A 7275-nucleotide genomic window follows, 5' to 3' on the forward strand; every position below is an offset into this window, starting at 1 on the left:
CGCACGACTGCGTTGTTTGAGATTTTTGGTAAGGTCAGTCTGCCAGGGTTGCAGCGGTCGGGGTCTAATGCTTCGTCTAGTTGGGGGTGTTAGCGAGTCTAGAGCGGCTGATAGTGAGTTGTTATGAACGGTAGTGGCCAGGTCAGGGAAGGACGGGGAGGATGCTGTCGTAAAGTTGGTCAGCTGCAGAGTGGAAAGGGGCAGGGTTCAAGTTGCGGAGGTTTCTGCTGGTGATAGTTTGACATTTGGAGGGATAGGTGTAGAGGACGAGGAGACAGAGAAGGTAATAAGGTGGTGGTCAGAGATAGGGAAGGGGGTGTTTGTGAGGTTGTGGGGAGCGCAGAGATGGGAGAAGACAAGGTCCAGGGTGTTCCCGTCAGAGTGGGTGGTGGCTGTATACACTGCGCAAGTGCAAAAGAGGAGGTTAAGTGGAGGAGTTGGGATGTAGCCGGGTTATTGATGTTGATAGGGATGTTGAAGTCACCAAGGATGATGGTGGGTAGCTCGGAGGAGAAAAAGAAGGGTAGCCAGGCGGAGAAGTCATTGAGGAAGCAGGACACGGGTCCAGGAGGCCAGTAGATTACTGCAATTAGAGATGAGCGAATTATTCAAAAATTTGGTTCGGCTGATTCGCCGAATTCGCCGAATAAATTCGCTTCGAGCCGAATATATTCGCTGCGAATTTAACTTATAAAAAGGGTGTTTCTAGGCTTCAGAGAGCCTTTATATTAGTGCAGAACACTGTACCTTTAATTTAAATGCCCTTGGAGTCTGCTGGGGAAGAGAAATAATACTGTCAGTCAGTATGACATGCAGATGAGTGCCGTCGATCTTAGAATCACCGCACACTTCACTCATTTGGGCAGTCACGGGGCCAAAACCAGAGTGTGGAGCCACAGTGTGGCGGTGGAGGCAGCAGCAATGGGAGGCCATACAGCACCCTATGACAAAATGGAACCCACCAGCAGTGTGAGGAGACCTGAAAGTGGCACATGGCAGAGTGTGGCGATGGAGACAGCAGCAATGGGAGGCCGTACAGGGACCCATGACACACTCTGGACCTGGCAGCAGCATGAGGAGGCGGTACAGGGGCCCATGACAGATTACGGGCCTGGCAGCAGCATGAGGAGGCGGTACAGGGGCCCATGGCAGAGTGGCGGAGCGTAAGCAGCTAAAATTGAAGGCCATACAGAGGCCTATGTTAAAAAGTCCCCCCAGCAGCAGCGTGGGGAGACGACTATCAAGAGTCCAATGGCAGAGTGGCGGAGCAGAAGCAGCTTCAATTGAAGGCCATACACAGGCCTAGGTTTAAAAGTCCCTCACAGTTAATTCCAATAACGAACTCTACTCCTCCGTGCAATCTACTTACGAGACCCTGGGCAGGTCTGGGTCCAATTTGTGGTAGAGACTGGTTTTGTTCAGCCATGCTTGAGCGAGTAATAACAGGTCTGTGCTGCCCTTTGGTGTCTGGCTTAATGCGCACAACTCTGAACGTCCCAGCGTTTGTCAACGATTTGCCGTTAAGTGATGCAAACCCGCTGAACCACGTTCATGAGGAGCCGGTACAGGGGGCCATGAATCAGTATGGACCTGGCAGCAGCGTGAGCAGACGACAGAGGCACATGGCGCAGGGTGGCGGTGTAGGTAGCATTATTCTGAAGCCATACACAGGCCTCGGTTAAAAAGCGAAAGCCGTCAGCAGCGTAAGCAGACGACAGAGACACTGTGTCCCTGAGTAACGATTCTGTGTCCCTGAGTAACGATTCTGTGGCCCTAAAGTCTCTGTGGCCCTAACACTGTCCCTTAATACACACAGGTCTGTCTCTCTTGAATGACCGGAGGCTAATGGAGAATTCTAAGATGGCCGCGATTTATAGCTCGACCATTACACAGTGCTGGCTGGCTGCTGATTGGCTAATGCGATCACATGTCATGAATGCATTATGGGTCAGCGCGCCTTATCTGCGCGCCTTCCCAGAGATCCCCGCCCCATCTTCTCTGTCCATTTTCTCCGTCGCCACACATGTCGCCGCCATTTTTGGGAAAATTAGATTCGTGCATCCGAAGTTTGCTAATCTTCGGATTCGTCGCGAATCGAATTTTTCCAAATCTTCGGAACGAATTCCACTTCGTCATGTTCGATTCGCTCATCTCTAACTGCAATCCTCAGAGGGATTGGAGAGAAGTGTCGGATGCAGTGGGTCTCGAAGGAGGAGAAGGATAGAGAGGGAGGGTTTGGGAGGACTTGGAAGGTGCTCTGCGGTGACAGGAGCATGCCAACCAGACGAGACCTCCATAGGAGAGTGCAGCAGGGGAGGTAGAGTCAGTGGCTTGGATCCAGGTTTCGGTGATCGCTAGGAGGGAGCGGGAGACAAAGGTCGTGGATGGCGGTGAGTTTGTTGCAAACCGATCGGGCGTTTAAGAGTGCACATGAAAACGGGAAGGTCCATGTCACTATAGATATCCAGCACGAGATTTTTCCTCATTGAGATCTGATGTGTTTTCAAAGTCTTAGTTTAATTTTTTTGAGCCGTGTATTTGAAGACTTTTTTAGGGTTGGTCTTGCTATCGTTTGCAATCTGTCATTCGTTGTCGATGTTTGCAGCCTTGATTTCCTTTTTGCATATTCTGTTATATTCTTTGTAATGTGTAAACGATGATCGCGTTCCTTCATTTTTATATTGAATAAAAGCTCTTTTCTTATTATCTATAGCCTTTTTAACTTTGGCCGTAAGCCACATAGGTTTGATTTTTAGCCTTTTAAATTTGTTGCCCATGGGAATATATTTTGCAATGTGTTCACATACAGTCTTTTTGAAGAACTCCCATTTCTGTGTTGTGTTCATTGATGCCAATATTCCCTCCCAGTCTAAGTCTTGGAGAGCATCTCTCAGCCTTGAAAAATTAGCTCTCTTAAAGTTGAGTGTTTTTATATTTCTCATATGTGCTTGCTGTTTACAGCTAACAATAAATGAAATCATATTATGGTCACTGCTACCCAGATCTTTGTTTTGTATGGACATTCGTAATTAGCTCTGCATGGTTTGAGATTACCAGGTCCAGCAGAGCATCATTCCTAGTTGGGGCCTCTATCAACTGTACCATAAAGTTGTCCTGTAGAAGGTTTATACTTTTTTGCCCTTTAACTGTTTCTGCAGTACCATTACTCCAGTCAATTTCCGGGTAGCTAAAATCCCCCATTATTATCACTGTCCCAGCCCTTGCAGCCCTTTCGATCATTGCAAGGAGTCTCCACCTCTTCATAAACACTGGGAGCCCTATAACAAACTCCAATGATGACTTTTGTAGTACACCCCCCATGTGCAGTTCCACCCATAATGCTTCAACCTCATCACACTCTCCATCAACTAGGTTCTCCTTCACACTTGCTCTGAGACAGACACCACCACCTTTCCTATTTCCCCCGTCTCTCCAAAAGAGAACCTAGCCAGGAATATGAATGGCCCAGTCATGGGAAGAATGAAGCCAAGATTCAGCAATACCAATGAAATCCTAGTTCTCTTCCTGCACCAAACCTTCCAAATCACCTAGTTGCTGCCCTCCAAGCCTGATCCTTGACCATGACAGTCAGCCTGCACATAAAGAGCAACAGGTTTTAATTACTCTACTAGCTTTCTCTGTTAGTTAAAACAATATCTTGTTTATCATTGAAAATTGAGAATAAATTATAGTTAAGAAAGAATGTATGATATTATAACTTAAATAACTGTATTCTTGATATATTTATGCAATGTATAATGTACTATCGGTATGTCCTCCAGCATCAGCCACTCATGCACATTTTCAGGAGCATATAATGATGTGAGCTGTGACCACCGGACACAGCGGATCACCAAGCGTGGGTGCCTGATTGGCTTTGTTACCATGTGATCGCTGTGACCAATCACAGGAATCACATGAACAGTAGTAAACAAGGGCTGTCATTCATGATGCCATTTCTTACTACTGTGATCTCTGTGATTGGTCACAGTTATCACATTGTAGAAGAGCATTCACAGCAGCCCTGTACCATGTGATAGATGTGACCAATCAAAGCAATCACAATAGTAAATAAGGGCATCATGAATGATGCCAAAGATAGTTACATATTGCTTATAGAATGATCGTCAATACACAATCATAGTGTAAAAAAAATCTGATCACCCCCAGAGCAGAACAGTGTAACTATGGTGACACTGCACTGCTATCCTGATAGTATGTAAAAAATATAATTTTTTTACATACTGTCACCAGAGAAAGTGCGGTCTCACTATGATAACATTGTACTGCTGTGGCAGTAATCATGTACAGTGGCTGGCTGCTCTGATATCCCTGTATGCCAGTGCCACCAGCCATTATCTCTGATCATTGCCACAGCAGTACAATCTCACCAGACCAGTGCTGCCAGTCGGTGTCCCTAATCACTGCTGTCCACTCACAGTGTCTCTGATCACTGCCACAGCAGTACAATCTCACCAGACCAGTGCTGCCAGTCGGTGTCCCTAATCACTGCTGTCCACTCACAGTGTCTCTGATCACTGCCACAGCAAGCTCAGTATCCCTGATCACCACAACACCAGTCATATTGTCACCAAAAGGAGTTGTTCACATGTGTGATGCTCTCGGAAGAGCCATCTGTGTTCAGATTGCTCTTCAGAGTGCATTTCACAGGCAATATGGAAGTGTTATATCGCCTCCTCATCACCTGCTATAACCACTTGGACCCTGCACAAGCACTCCCAGTCACATGAATGGGTCGCGATCAGCAGGCGTACAACTATGACATGTATACACCCCGGCCGCTGCCTCTGCAGCTCAAGAGGCAAGTTGAGTTTTTTGAAGCAGACTTGTACTTTCCAAAAAGGGGGTCATTTGGGGGGTATCTGTACTGTCCTGGTATTTTAGGATTTCAAGAAATTAGATCGTCCGTCAGTATATCAGGACTGATCAATTTTCAAATATACAGGGTGACAGACAGGAGTCGGACGTTTTTAGAACAGGTAGTACATGGTAAGTGGTAATGTGAGGGGGACGAGCTAGATGTCATCCCAAACCCCACCCCCACGGGAATGCCAATTGAGTCACAATGAAGTAGCAGACGGTACAACATTGTTTGTTTGCTTACAACAGCTTTGTTCTAAGTGGTGAGTCTATCACAGCAATGCAGCAGCTATTTAGTCGAGAATTCAATGTTGGTCGACTCGGGGCCCTACCCAGTCACAAGGCGGTCCTCAGGTGGGTTGAACATTTTAGAACAACTGGAATCATTATGAACAAGAAATAATGTAATTGAGAAATCCTGACAACAGGGAGATTAGGGTCTGTGGGCTGCTGCTAGCAACTAACACAAGTGTGCGTGGAAATACATCAGTTGGAATGCTGCCTCCTCAGTTGACTTTTTCTAAGGACAATCTTTAGCACAATAGTTTAGTGTATTGCATTGGATTTAGGTGTTTTGTAGTCCCTTACATATTTACATGTTGGCTTTATAGACTTATCCTATGTGTCCATCCCCCCTATGTTCTCCTACGTGTCCATCCCCGGCATGTTATCCTATGTGTCCATCCCCCCTATGTTCTCCTACGTGTCCATCCCCGGCATGTTATCCTATGTGTCCATCCCCCCCATGTTATCCTATGTGTCCATCCCCCCTATGTTCTCCTACGTGTCCATCCCCGGCATGTTATCCTATGTGTCCATCCCCGGCATGTTATCCTATGTGTCCATCCCCCCCATGTTATCCTATGTGTCCATCCCCCCTATGTTCTCCTACGTGTCCATCCCCGGCATGTTATCCTATGTGTCCATCCCCCCCATGTTATCCTATGTGTCCATCCCCCCCATGTTATCCTATGTGTCCATCCCCCCCATGTTATCCTATGTGTCCATCCCCGGCATGTTATCCTATGTGTCCATCCCCCCTATGTTCTCCTACGTGTCCATCCCCGGCATGTTCTCCTATGTGTCCATCCCCGGCATGTTCTCCTATGTGTCCATCCCCGGCGTGTTATCCTATGTGTCCATCCCCGGCATGTTCTCCTATGTGTCCATCCCCGGCATGTTATCCTACGTGTCCATCCCCGGCATGTTATCCTATGTGTCCATCCCCGGCGTGTTATCCTATGTGTCCATCCCCCCCATGTTATCCTATGTGTCCATCCCCGGCATGTTCTCCTATGTGTCCATCCCCGGCATGTTCTCCTATGTGTCCATCCCCGGCATGTTATCCTATGTGTCCATCCCTGGCATGTTCTCCTATGTGTCCATCCCCGGCATGTTATCCTATGTGTCCATCCCCGGCATGTTATCCTGTGTGTCCATCCCCGGCATGTTATCCTGTGTGTCCATCCCCGGCATGTTATCCTATGTGTCCATCCCTGGCATGTTATCCTATGTGTCCATCCCCGGCATGTTCTCCTATGTGTCCATCCCCGGCTTGTTATCCTATGTGTCCATCCCTGGCATGTTCTCCTATGTGTCCATCCCCGGCACGTTATCCTATGTGTCCATCCCCGGCATATTCTCCTATGTGTCCATCCCCGGCATGTTATCCTATGTGTCCATCCCCGGCATGTTATCCTATGTGTCCATCCCCGGCATGTTATCCTATGTGTCCATCCCCGGCATGTTATCCTATGTGTCCATCCCCGGCATGTTATCCTATGTGTCCATCCCCGGCATGTTATCCTATGTGTCCATCCCCGACATGTTATCCTATGTGTCCATCCCCGGCATGTTATCCTATGTGTCCATACACACATAGACTGGAATCAGTGTTTTTTGGCTGGGAAAAAAAACAGGATTAATGGGCTTCTAGAGGATGCAAACCGGTGTCTTTGGACTTTTTTTACTGAATTTTTTTTTTAAATGCTAGCAAATGCAGCAAAACACCACTAAACGCTAATGCAAAAACGCTAAAAAAAACCCTGAAAACTCATGTTGTTAACGTGACTTTACACAGCTAATGTTACCAGCGTTATCAAAACGTCCCGTATGCATGGAGGCTTAGGGTTGAGTCGTGAATCAGTGAGATTCATTTTTCAGAGAGATTTTGGATTCCATCCATACAATATGCAGGCTGTTCAACAGCTCAACGTGAGAGATTACGAGCAACGTAAAGACTTTGCTGTGTGAATGTAAGTGATCTTGGAAGAAAACCTTCGCGCTCACAACGGACAATTTCAAGTGAAGGATGGAAAGCTGCATTCAAGAGGATGGAGGTCATCTAAATGACATTATTTTTCATAACTGAATAAGTAACTCAAATGGCATGCC

This window comes from Staurois parvus, unplaced genomic scaffold (assembly GCF_062004578.1).
Source record: "Staurois parvus isolate SC_StPar_1 unplaced genomic scaffold, SC_StPar_1.0 ptg001626l, whole genome shotgun sequence".
In the NCBI taxonomy this organism is placed as follows: Eukaryota; Metazoa; Chordata; class Amphibia; order Anura; family Ranidae; genus Staurois; species Staurois parvus.